This window comes from Odocoileus virginianus, unplaced genomic scaffold (genome assembly GCF_023699985.2).
Source record: "Odocoileus virginianus isolate 20LAN1187 ecotype Illinois unplaced genomic scaffold, Ovbor_1.2 Unplaced_Contig_1, whole genome shotgun sequence".
Lineage (NCBI taxonomy): Eukaryota > Metazoa > Chordata > Mammalia > Artiodactyla > Cervidae > Odocoileus > Odocoileus virginianus.
Window position 1 is genome coordinate 2,993,772 of NW_027224318.1, and position 14,125 is coordinate 3,007,896.

At 41.0% G+C, this 14,125-nt stretch overlaps 1 protein-coding gene across 1 annotated transcript in view; it reads right to left on the reverse strand.

The window, feature by feature from the left end:
* The window catches only part of LOC110132083 (putative MAGE domain-containing protein MAGEA13P), a 73,989-nt gene that overhangs the window by 34,634 nt on the left and 25,230 nt on the right, over positions 1 to 14,125 (reverse strand). The window lies entirely within an intron of this gene.

Below are 14,125 nucleotides of genomic sequence, written 5' to 3' on the forward strand. Positions count from 1 at the left end.
TATTAGTTGGAGGCTAATTACTTTACATCATTACAGTAGTTTTTGTCATACATTGAAATGAATTAGCCATGGATTTACATGTATTCCCCATCCCGGTCCCCCCTCCCACCTCCCTCTCCACCCGATCCCTCTGGGTCTTCCCAGTGCACCAGGCCCGAGCACTTGTCTCATGCACCCAACCTGGGCTGGTGATCTGTTTCACCCTAGATAATATACATGTTTCAATGCTGTTCTCTTGAAACATCCCACCCTCGCCTTCTCCCAGAGTCCACAAGTCTGTTCTATACATCTGAGTCTCTTTTTCTGTTTTGCATATAGGGTTATCGTTACCATCTTTCTAAAGTCCATATATATGTGTTAGTATACTGTAATGGTCTTTATCTTTCTTATATTTGTAATTAGTGTCATTTTTTTTTTTTGGTCGGTTCAGCTAGTTTATCAAATATATTGACTTTTTCAAGGAACCTACTTTTAATTTCATTTAGTCTCTCTACTCTTTTTTGTTTGTTTGTTTCTCATTTTGGCTGCTTTCACATTTATATTTTTCATTCTACTTGCTTTATTTAAAATTTTTTTTTCTTCACCTAGGTTTTTTGTTTGTTTGTTTTTTGGTGAAATCTTAGGTCATTGATAAATCTTTCTTCTTTTACAGTATAAACCTTAAGTGTTTAAAATCTTCCTCTCGGCACTGCTTTGGCTGTCTTATGAGTTCTGGTATGTTGTGCTTTTGTTATACTTCAGCTCAGAATACTTTCTCATTTCTCTTATGATTCCCACTTTGACCTCAGGAGATTTTATAGAATATTAATTTTTCTAGATATCTACTTTAATTTTGTTACAGTCAGAGAATATGTTTTGTATAGTATGGACCATTTTAAATTTGTTAAGCTTTGCTTTATATCCCAGAATATGTTCTATCTTTGTGAATGGCACTCGTGCACTTGTCTTAAGAATGCCTTTTGAAGAGTTAGAGTTTCAAATTTTGATGTAGTCCAGTAAGAGTTGTTGATTGTTACTAAGTGTACTGATGCCCTGAGAGATAATAAGCAACTAAGAGTGGTTCACAAGTAAAGGCCAGGTGTGAGAGCCAGACAGTCTCCTTGGTAGCTTACAAGGGGGCCTGTATCTCCTGTGGGAGAACAGGTGAAGCTGAGGAATAAATTCAGGATTTGACAGTTAGGATCCTAGAGCTCATAGACATTTGAATTGTCAGCCAAAGTCAAATCTATTGCTGGGAGGGTCCCTGAAACATGAGATGGGGACATCTGAGAAAATGCTCTTGAGGATTTTGGCTCTGTAGATTCCCTGAAACCTCAGACAGCTTGCAAGAGATGGCCCACCATTCCGGAATAAGAGTTAGCACTTTGTCCATGAGGGAAGAAACTGCAGTTTTCTCTGATGCAAGGCAATAGGTACGCCTCAGCCCTCAGAGGGGCCTTACCTCCTCTCCAACCAGGGTTAAATCCCAGGGTAATCTAGCTCAGGATGTGGTGGGTCTGATAAGGAGGAAAGAGATCACACCTGGAAGGCCTGTAAGAATTTGGTAGCATGTCCTGTAAAATCCATAGTACTCCCTGGGATTGGATTATGAAGATGTTTCTACAAAATAACTGGAATCTAAGCTTGAGTTATGAAGAATTAATTGACTCAAAGCATTTTCTTAGGGCACAGGATTTAATACCTGTAAGCTCCTATCAGTGGTAAAAATTCACTTCGTATGTCTCAGAAACCTAGAGAAAGATACATCTCATGTCATAGGAAGTGGAAATGCCAGAGTTGCCCTGGCAGATGGTAGAGGAAAGAATTTTTTAAAGCTCAGGAGTGTGGGCATACTATAAGAGATATATTATGTGGGGCCATAAAACCCATCAGAGAATTATCCCCAGGGGGACCCAAAACACCCACCATTTACCAAGGATCTCAGAAATGTGATGGCTAGAGGGGCCCTAGCATCACTAAGGAGTTGAAAGGTGGTTCTGTTCTGCAGGCCAGGGATGATGGTAAAAGATGTTGTCTCCAAGCCTGGTTTGTTAACAGCCATGGGAATGACGAATAATCAAGTAATAGAGGCTAGAAGCCATAACCGAGACATTCTCCAATAAAGATGATCTTTTTAAGAGTTATTCAGGTGATTCTGAGGCACATCTAGTTTTGAGATCCATAATCTCTGGTGACTAGCTCAGTGTTCTTTCCATTAAATCAGTATGACTCCCTTGTTTATTTAGGTCTGCTCATAAATAAGTTATTTTTCTCCTATAACAAAAGTAACTGTTCATTACAGAAGTGTAGGGAAAGAGGAGATCAGAAAGAAAACAAAAGGAGTCATTTTTGGTATAACATGAGTTAACATGATTATGTCCTTCAGACAATTTCCAAGAAGCAGAATGACTAATGTTGGCAATGGAATGAGGAATGGGAATACTGATAGGCTGAAACTGGGAGAGTAATCTGGTAAGTCTCTGGAGAATGTACCCAAAGAACCTTAAAAATGTATATCACCCGGGACACAATTCTGCTTTCTTTTCATCACAACAAATTTTATTTCGTGGTCTTATGCTAACAACCACTTGCCTGGCCTATCAAATAAATATACCAGGCATCTTTTGTAAAAATAGGAAATGGACAGAAATATGCAATAATTCAAGAAGAGAGAAAACACTGAGATAAATGGGTACCCAAGGAAAGGATGGCTGTGCTTCAGGGACTTAGAGAGAATGCCTGATGAAAGTTTGACTCATTGATTCAATAAAGTAGTTTAATTGATTCTCAGAATTCGGTTTAATATATTGTTAGCTCCTGTCTCCAGGCAGTGTTTATTATAAGCCTGGCATTTCTCTTCAATGATGAGGAAAAACTCCCATCAGCAACTGGAAAAGCCATTTGAGCTGAAGATAGAGATGGTACCACTCAGTGTGAAAGTCTTAGTCAATCTTGGCTTCCATCAGAGGTATCATTCTCCTCAATGAACTTGAGATCTTAATGGAGTTGTACAGCATTTTATATGTTTGAGTGTATGCATGTGTTTTAAGGATGAAAAGAAAAAAGAATAAGGACACTTTACAGGTGTGCTAATTATAATGGTAAGGAACGGGTGGTGAGTTTAGAATTTTAGAAAATCTTATTATAAAAGGACAAAAGTGATTAATAAATTAAGTCCTCTAGTGTTTCTCTGCTGTTTGCTAAAGAGACTTTTAGTATGGTATGTGTCAGTTTCTTCTTTTCTTGCATCTTGGAAAGATGGTTCTGCCTGATTAAATTTACTCTTGGAGGTTTGCAACATAGAATAAATCAAGGGTAAAGAGCAGGAGCACAAGACATTAACAAGAATCATGTAGAGCGGAGAGATGGAGGGCTTTTTAGGGGTTATGGAGAGAAGAGCTGTGATTTATGAAGGAAACGGATGAAAAAGAAGTGGAACACCTTAAGGACACTTCAAGGATGTGTTGATGTGGTTTATGAATTCCTGTTCACATTTGCGCTGGTTATTTTCTGTTTGTTCTTGCAGGGTCATTCTCTACCTTTCTCTGCTTTGCTTTGTAGTCCCGGAGGCCCCAGGTACTACATCTCCTGGGTCTGTGGCTGGGGCTAGAGTCAGATTCAGCCAGAGGGAGGCACTAGCATAAGGTCAAGGTGTGCAAAAAGAAGCTGGGTAGGGTTTTGATTCCCCACCCCGTATGCAGGCTGGCTAGGTTTTTGGCAGTGACTGCAGTCCTTTACCAGCTTCCCTGTCAATGCAGGAGATGCTGGTTCGATTCCTGAGTTGGAAAGATCCCCTGGAGGAGGGCGTGGCAACCCTCTCCAGTATTCTTGCCTGGGAAATCCCATGGATAGAGGAGCCTGGCGGGCTACAGTCCCATGGGGTTTCAAAGAGTTGGACATGACTGAGCGACTTAGCACACATGCACAGAGTCTTTCACAAGAGCCACAGTTCCCACTGAGGTGCCCTTCTCCCATTGCCACAGCTCCCGTTCTAGTAACACCACCTCCCTCCCTTGGCTCCTTCAATCCTAAAGTAACGGATTCCCTCTGTTCTCAGTATCCAGGCACTTTACTATCTTTGCTGGTTTCTTTTACCCTGCTTACTCCCTTGTAAAACATTCCTGACTTATACCCTTTGAGTATGCCGTCTATATTCTACTGGGGCTCTGACTGATACAGCAATGTCGGGCCTGGTGCACTGGGAAGACCCAGAGGAATCGGGTGGAGAAGGAGGTGGGAGGGGGGATTGGGATGGGGAATACATGTAAATCCATGCCTGATTCATGTCAATCCATGTCTGATTCATGCCAATGTATGGCAAAAACCACTACAATATTGTAAAGTAATTAGCCTCCAACTAATAAAAATAAATGAAAAACAAAGAGAAATACAAGTAAGGACTTGGCTTATTTTAAAATTACTTTTGACTGTGTAGAGTGTTTTGGGCCTGAACACAACTCCAGGAGTAAAACATAGAATAAACTTGTGTCTTATCATATAGCATAATTTCAGCCTTTTATTCTGTTGTTGTTCAGTTGCTAAGTCATGTCTGACTCTTTGTGACCCCATGGACTGCAGCACGCCAGGCTTCCCTGTCCTTCACTATCTCCTGGAGTTTGCTCAAACTCATGTCCATGAGTCAGTGATGCCATCCAACCATCTCATCCTCTGTTGCCCCTTCTCCTCCTGCCCTCAATCTTTCCCAGCATCAGGGTCTTTTCCAATGAGTCAGCTCTTTGCATCAGGTGGCCAAAATATTGGAGCTTCAGCTTCAGCATCAGTTCTTCCAATGAATGTTCAGGGTTGATTTCCTTTAGGATTGACTGGTTTGATCTCCTTGCAATCCAAGGAACTCTCCAGAGGCTTCCCCAGCATCAAAATGTGAGAGCATCAATCCTTTGGTGCTCAGCCTTTTCTATGGTCCATCTGTACATGACTACTGGAAAAACCATAGCTTTGACTATAAGGATCTTTGTTGGCAAAGTGATGTCTCTGCTTTTTAATACACTGTCTGAGCTATTTCAAATCCTAAAAGATGAGGCTGTGAAAGTGTTGCACTCAATATGCCATCAAATTTGGGAAACTCAGCAGTGGCCACAGGACTCCAAATTGTCAGTTTTCATTCCAATCCCAAAGAAAGGCAATGCCAAAGAATGTTCAAACTACCACACAATTGCACTCATCTCACATGCTAGCAAAGTAATGCTCAAAATTCTCCAAGCCAGGCTTCAACAGTACATGAACTGTGAACTTCCAGATGTTCAAGCTGGATTTAGAAAAGGCAGAGGAACCAGAGATCAAATTGCCAACATCCACTGGATCATCAAAAAAGCAAGAGAGTTCCAGAAAAACATCTACTTTTGCTTTATTGACTACGCCAAAGCCTTTGACTGTGTGGATCACAACAAACTGGAAAATTCTTGAGAGATGGGAATACCAGACCACCTTACCTGCCTCCTGAGAAATCTGTATGCAGGTCAAGAAACAACAGTTAGAACCGGACATGGAACAATGGACTGGTTCCAAATTGGGAAAGAAGTACATCAAGGCTGTATATTGTCACCCTGCTTATTTAACTTATATGCAGAGTACATCATGTGAAATGCCAGACTGGATGAAGCACAAGCTGGAATCAAGATTGCCAGGAGAAATATCAATAACCTCAGATATGCAAATGACACCACCCTTATGGCAGAAAGCAAAGAGGAACTAAAGAGCCTCTTGATGAAAGTGAAAGAAGAGAGTGAAAAAGCTGGCTTAAAACTCAACATTCAAAAAATGAAGATCATGGCATCCGGTCCCATCACTTCATGACAAATAGATGGGGAAAAATGGAAACAGTGACAGATTTTATTTTCTTGGGCTCCAAAATCATTGCAGATGGTGACTGCAGCCATGAAATTAAAAGACGCTTGCTCCTTGGAAGAAAAGCTATGACAAACCTAGACAGCATATTAAAAAGCAGAGACATTACTTTGCCAACAAAGGTCCATCTAGTCAAAGCTATTGTTTTTTCAGTAGTCATGTATGGATGTGAGAGTTGGACTATAAAGAAGGCTGAGTGCTGAAGAACTGATGCTTTTGAACTGTGGTGTTGGAGAAGACTCTTGAGAATCCCTTGGACAGCAAAGAGATCAAACCAGTCAATCCTAAAGGAAATCAATCCTGAATATTCATTGGAAGGACTGATGCTGAAGGGCCAATACTCAGGCCTCCTGACATGAAGAGCTGACTCATTGGAAAAGACCCTGAAGCTGAGAAAGATTGAAGGCAGGAGAAGGGGATGACAGAGGATGAGATGGTTGGTTGGCATCACCAGCTCAATGGACATGAGTTTGAGCAAGCTCTGGGAGTTGGTGATGGACAGGGAAACCTGGCATGCTGCAGTCCATGGGGTCACAAAGAGTTGGACATGACTGAGTGACTGAAAAGACTGACTAGGTTTGTCATAGCTTTCTTTCCAAAGAGCAAGAGTCTTTTAATTTCATGGCTGCAGTCACTATCTGCAGTGATTTTGGAGCCCAAGAAAAGAAAATCTGTCACTGTTTCTTTTCCCCTTCTATTTGCCTTGAAGTGATGGGACCGGATGCCATGATCTTAGTTTTTTTAATGTTGAGTTTTAAGTCTTTTATATAAAGTTTTAAAACTCTAACTAGGAAAGAGGAATGAGGATATGAATTATGTTTCTGGCAGGGGTTTGAGGTAATATTGGATAGATTTAGAAGAGAAATAGATTTCATACTTATTGCTCTATCTGTGGGCTTTGTGATCTTAGACATGCAATTTGATTTCCTAATGACTCTGACTTGTCTTAATGAAGTCAGCTAATGCTTTCCTTTAATTTTAATATAAATTAATTTTATTTCCTTCTTGCATTTCTAATTTCTCCTCTATCAGCAAAAAGTTATAGCTGCTATATGTGGACAGCTTGGATCCCTAGAATCATTATTAAATAGGTTTAATAATAATATATAGCTACTGAATGTAATACTTATTGCCAGAGATTCTGGTGCACATAGCAATGTTATGGCAATGATTGATTCCAAACAGACAGTTCAGGAGACATACTTTTATTTTCAGCCCATTGGATAACTCTTTCTCTTTGTGATTGATCTGTAGCTTATGAAAACCACCCAGAAGGCATTGGAACGAATGGAAAGAATTGTGTCTGGCTCATGCTTGCTCTCCCTGGCTCTTCATAAAACATCATGTCTTTCTCTCTTTGTATAGGACTTCCTAACTTTGCGCAATAGATATGTTCATGGGAGTTACATATGGAGAAAAGCCCTTCTAAAACACACTATTGAAAGAAATCCTGATGTGAATACTTTTACATTTCTAATTTATCTTCAAGAAAATTCAACATAAATTTTTTTTTTTTCATTTATTTTTATTAGTTGGAGGCTAATCACTTTACAATACCGCAGTGGGTCTTGTCATACATTGACATGAATCAGCCATGGATTTACATGTATTCCCCATCCCGATCCCCCCTCCCACCTCCCTCTCTACCCAAGGTAAGTAGAGCAGCCTACTTGGCAATACTGCTGCTGGCATCTTTCTTTCTTGGTTTTCTTCTTCTTTATTCCCCAAAATGTCTGCCTGTAAAGACTTTTCGTTAAGCTCTCCAATTCTTAGACTTTTCTGATCAGTCTTTATGAGATCTTCATGAATGGAGATCTTTATCAGGCATTTGGGGGTGAAGCTGGGGGGCCACTGAGCTTCCACAGCATATCCTAACCCTGACAAGGCCCATGCCCTCTCCAGCCCACCTGGCTGAAGTCTTCAGAGCAAAGATGCGCAGAGGAGACCAAGGAAACTTGGGAAGTCATGACACTTTCCCTCCTGCTTCTTGTTCTGGTTTAAAAATTATTTATTTTAACTTCCCTTCTGTGTGCCCAGACTAATACAGAAGAACCTTTCAGAGCCCACAAGGCAGCAGCGGTTTATCTTTACCTACAGTCTGGAGAAAAGAAGTGTCACGCTTAGTCACCCTTCATTTCCTGGCCTTCTCAGGCTCATGTGTGTTTCTATGACTTAAGCCCTTGTACTCCAAGAAGCCAAGAAAAAAATAGGGCAAAGTGGAGGAGGAGTGAATACCACTTACTGAGCACCTATTATGTGCCAGATCCTTGTGTGAGGGGCTTTATATACAGTATTCTAGCTAAGCTCCATTCAGCCTTAGTAAATAGGTGCTATTACTGGTCCCATTTGACAAATGAGAAAACAGAGACCACGTTTATTGAAGTCACAGAATACATATTCAATGTGTATTGATCTGGGATCTGAACTGGGCAGATCTGGGATCTGAAATGGGCTCTAAAATCTGCAATTTTCATCAAACTGTGAGACAGCCCACTTTGTAAGGCACCCATCTCTCTGAGTTTCAGGAACATTTTGAACCAGGTCTTTGTGGCTGGACAACAGTATATCAAACTAAAAAGATGTTTGGTTATTACAGCCCAGCCCTCTGCCTCTTGGAAGGGCTGTACCCACACAATGAGGGGCCATGCAGGAATCATGAACCTCCAAGACCTGCCTATACTCGCTTATAGGAATGGATTTAATCTTCTATTTTAGAATGAGAACGCTTGCATTTTCATGCTACTTTTCTCACACTCACCCCGCAGATTGAACAAGTTGGCTTCATTCTCTGCTGCTACCCTCCTAACACAACCACCATGAGCTGGACTGCAAAGGCAGCAGCAAACTAGTCAGAGCCATGTGGCCAGAGACACGAAATGCTTCCAAATCTCAAGGAACCAAGTAGGATGTGGGTCTCATCCAGGGGTCCCTACTTTGGGTGGAGATGAGCAGCCATGAGAACTCCACTCAGCCAGAAGAGAAGACAGAGGTGATGAGGGAGGCTGCATACATGCCTCCTGACGGTCCTAAACCTGCTGGGATTTATTAGTCCTTTTCACTTACATGTACACATTCCCCAAGTCTTCTGTGGCTTATTAACTTTGTCAGCCCTTGAGGAGCTGGCAGTATTGGGCTGTCAAATGTGAAATAGGGCAGTTTCCTTTATGTGCGTTCCCTAGACCTCTCCAGTGAGTCTCTGGAAGAGGTTGTCTTGTCTATGAGCAGCATATCTCAGGCAAAATCATGGGAGGAAATTCTTTCAAAAATTGCCTGTAGAAGTATGATAGCCTAAATGGGCACTGGATGATTAGAACAGATGCAAACAATAGGTAGGACTGTACAGGAATGTAATAGCTGGATATCAGCCCTGTTGGAAGCTGTTATTATATTACTCCTAGGATGAGCGACCAAGAGAGATGTATGACCAGGAGAGACTGAAGACAGGCTTTAGCAGACATCTAGTTAACTCTTTGCTTTCCATCATTAGGCAGGAACTTGAATTTTCATTTCTTCCAAGGCTCTGCCAAAAGCTGTCTTGGAGAAATTTTCATGGGCATGGGCAGAACACTTAATGAAAGAAGATGGAGCTTTTGGCTGATTCTCTATATGTCTCTTGCCCTTATTACACTGCATTATTCCCTGGAAATGCTATTCACTGGCCACAACTTCCATGTAAATTCTTGTTCTTTTCTAGAAAGTCCTCAGCTGGAGTTTATGATTGTGTTTCTGGGAACAAGTGGTATGTGACTCGAAGTCTCAGTGAGGAAGGTTTACATGTCATTCAATCTGTTCTCCTGCTGCCAAACTTGAAATTACATGTGACAGGGCTTTGTCACTTGCCCTCATGTTTTGCCATGTCTTTCAGAGAGAGAGACCCCCATAGATCCTTGAGAGATAAAAAAGACACTTGATGCTTCCTCTCTTTCACTCTTTTCTTCATCTGACACCGGATCCCTTTTTCTTGATTTCCTATGGCTAGCAACAGGGAACAGCAGGGCAATGCACTTCACAGGCAAAAGCTCTGATTCTCCCAGACTGGTATTGTCTCTTCTCACCCCCAAAGACTTCTTGCTGACTCTGTGTTCTAAGTGGTCAAAGGAAACCAAGAAATAATATGAATCAAAGGAAGAGAAACCAGGTCTAAAGAAGGTGAACACAGAAGCAGTGCAGGGGAAAGGGTAGATGGGTAGGAAAGTGGAAATTTTCTCTCTTATTCTGGGAGTATGGATGTGATTAGTGGTGAAAATTGAGAGATCCCTGTGACAGGGATTTGAGATTCCTTTTTTTAAAAATTTTTTTGCCTGTCTCTGGCCCCAACACTTTATCACTGTGAAGCCTTGTCAGAGCTCTGTCCCTTGTATCATTTATAATCTAATCTGTTAACTGTGGGCTTCCCTGATGGCTCAGTGGCCAAAGAACTTGCCTGCCAATGCAGGAGATGTGGGTTCAATCCCTGGGTCAGGAAGATTCCCTGGAAAGGAAATGGCAATCCACTCCAGTATTCTTGCCTGGGAAATCCCATGGGCAGAGGAACCTGGTGGGCTATAGTCCACCAGGTTGTAAAGAGTTAGACACGACTCAGTGACTAAACAACAATAACTGTCAGCTGAGGGGTCTAATGTTATTCTCCAACTTTGAGTCAATAAAGTTGAGTCCCCCAAACCAAAAGGTCTCACTAGTAAACCTTATTCATGCACACAACAATTATTCTCCTAGTCCCTTCTGAAAGGAATGCAGGAAAGCAGATGTAGTTCAGGAAAGATTAACCATAACTTTAATAATATGAACTGGACACATGGTATTATCATTCAAAGCCTTAATATAATGAAACACCCTAATTGAGACTTCCCTTGGTATTTACCATGGGCCTGTGTTGATCTATTGCTATGAGATTAGAAAAATAAAAAATAACCAAAGTAAAAGGAATGCTATGACATGAAGGGGTCAATAGGAGGTCAAGACTCCAACCTCAGCAAATCAGTGACCTGGAGTTATCTGAGAACTATCCACAAATATTTACAGTTGCAAAAGAAAACTTTATGTTATGTTTTTCACTGGAGGGCATTTTTTAAAGGGTTGACACATTCTTTTTCTTTTCCCACATTTCCAGTTAATGTTGTGGCTATAACTGCTTCGTCAACAACTTTTTGACCTGGATATGCTGTTCAATCAATCAATATCCAATATGCAATACATTGAGCACCTGTACTTTCTGTCTAGATCATAATAGGCTTTTGATGAATTTTCAGATCATTTCAAATATTTTTTCTCTCCTAATACCCACCCCCCTAATTCTATACCTAGGTAAGAAAATGAGGTTAGTGGTAATTTAGTGGCAGAGTCAAAATTAGAACTCAGATCTCCTAATTCCCAGGCAAGCAATGCCTCATGTTCCAATGTTCCTTGCCAAACAGGCTCCAAGAAGACCCGTAATCTTCCCTGAAACGGGCCTACTTGACACCTTTTGGCGACTACCAACGTGCTTCCTATTTCATAAGATGTTACTATGGCTTCAGTGAGGTCTTTTAAAGAGAGGCTTCATAATAGCTGGCAAAATTGCCAAAGCAAACATCAGACCATTATCTTGACAACACATATGCTCTTGACTTTCCCTGTTAAAGTACTAATAAAAATCAACAAAATAAATAAAATTTATAAGAGCAGATGTATGGATAATAATTAGGTGGCATCGGTGACATAAGAAAATGAAATGTGTTTTTGATTGTAGAAAATATGTCTTTTGCCTGTATGCACAATAAGATCCCTATTTACAAAATATATTAAAATTACATAGCTTCACCAAATGTTAATAGGAGTCATAGCTGAGTAGTAAGATTTCAGGTAAATTTCATCTTCCTTTTGTGCTTATATATTTTCCAAATGCTCTACAATGACAATGAGTTACTCTAGTGATTAGAAAAAGATTTGTACTTGCTTTGAGTTTTGACATAAATGCATATCATATACAGGATTGGGAGCCACTGAGCTATGTATCCATCAGTAAGTGGTTCTCCCATAGAGTGACTGTTCTCATTTTTTATGTCATACTGCTGCTGCTGCTGCTGCTAAGACACTTCAGTCGTGTCCGACTCTGTGAAACCCCATAGACTGCAGCCCACCAGGCTCCTCTGTCCCCGGGATTCTCCAGGCAAGAATACTGGAGTGGGTTGCCATTTCCTTCTCCAATGCATGCATGCATGCTAAGTCGCTTCAGTCGTGTCCGACTCTGTGCGACCCTATGGACAGCAGCCCACCAGGCTCCTCTGTCCACAGGATTCTCCAGGCAAGAACACTGGAGTGGGTTGCCATTTCCTTCTCCATTATGTCATACAAATGAGGCATATTTATGTGCTAGTACTTCAACTTTAAAGTTATATAATTAATTTTTACTCTTCTTGCACATATGTGGCCTAGTTTTGGGTCATCTCTCCTGTCACTTGAGTTTAGGTCCTATGTTTCAAAGAAATTACGTTAAATACATTGACCTAAAAAGTGTATATACACATTGACTGTTTTTAGGAACTGCCTAGTTAGATGAATGTCTTTACAAGGAACTAATCATTTTATTTTTCATGTATCTATTAAGTTGGCACCATAGTCCAAATGGAAACCATTTTGCTATGCTTCAGCGTTAATCTACTTTTAATGAGTCTCTGGAGGTCTCTGGATGGATTTTTGCTGCCAAACACCATTCAGCCTAACACTGCAAGTGAAGCATCGAACTCAGGGTATTTTGTCTGCCAATAGATTTCTGCTTGGAGTAGCATCCTATACATTTGGAAGATTCTCAAATGACAAATTTCTAATACTTTACCACAAGACCATCCAGATGAATTCAATGTGCTGGTCTTGGTTCTAATAAGTTGCATATAATTATCTTCACATAACTATGGTGCTACAAAAATATTCCATACCTACATTTAATAAGAATGAAATAAGAGAATAAGTGAAATAAGTGAACTGACTCAATGGTTTTGATCTCTAGTTAACAGCTATTTAAGGGTTTCCCTAGTAGCTCAGCTGGTAAAGAATCCGCCTGCAATGCAGGAGACCCCAGTTCAATTCCTGGGTTGGGAAGATCCCCTGGGGAAGGGATAGGCTACCCACTCCAGTATTCCTGGGTTTCCCTGGTGTCTCAGATGGTAAAGAATCTGCCTGCAATGTGGGAGACCTGGGTTCGATCCCTGGGTTGGGAAGATCCCCTGGAGAAGGGAATGGCAACCCACTCCAGTATTCTTGCCTGGAGAATTCCATGGACAGAGGAGCCTGGAGGGCTCCATGGGATCCATGGGATCACAAAGAGGCAGAAACGACTGAGTGACTTACTTTCACTTTTAACAGCTATTTACATATTTATATACTATAAAGCAATTAAATGGTATTTGCGTAATATTTGTGTGGACAATGATGGGGGAGTTGATACTATAATCTTTGCCTTTAAGTTGCTCACAAAGAGGTTGGAAGAGACAAGAAACACTCCCCTCTGCCCCAATGTCTAATAAATGTGTACACAAGAAATGGGTAAATGCATTTAAATGGGAGGGACAGGAATAAAAGGGAGCCATTCTTCACACTGTCACTACGCAGAAGAATGAGCGAAGTCAGTTCAGCTTTTGCAGTGGTCCGTGTCTGACATGATAAAGGCCTGGATTAGGTGGGAAAAGTGGGAAATGGAGACATAAGAGTTCCAGAACATTATAATGAAGAGCAAACACCTGGTTTAGTGATTAGTTGATCCCGAGGAGAAGAAAGTGGAGGTTATCAGAAACAATTCAACTTTCAAGTCTGGGTGACCTAAAGGAGAAAGGGCCTCTTCATCAGAAAGAGGAAAATGAAGAAGCCGATCTGTCATGGAGTAAGGTGATGAGATGAGATAGGTTATGTTGAATTTTGTCAACTGACATATCAAAGGTACTTTATAAAAATGTTGCAAATGGACTTCTTTTTTTTTTCACAACGAATTGATTTTATTTCGGTATGCATCCACATCTCAGCATTTAGTGGTCCTGAACAGAAAAGTGGAAAAGCGCAGCGGTTCGCCAGGAATTTCGGGGATCTGCCGTGCACACCAAGTTCTTTCGTAATCCCTGCTGAGGACGGGGAGAAGCAGCAGCACCGAGACCAAAGTAGGCACCGAGTTCAAGGTTCTTTCTGTTCCAGTCGTCAGCTTCCAAACTAGACCCGAATGGACCGAAAGGATGACCCAATGAGAGCCCTGTTTAAAGCTTCTTCGATTTTAAAAAGCCAAAGCCTTTACAGGAAAAGAAAACGATTCATTCAG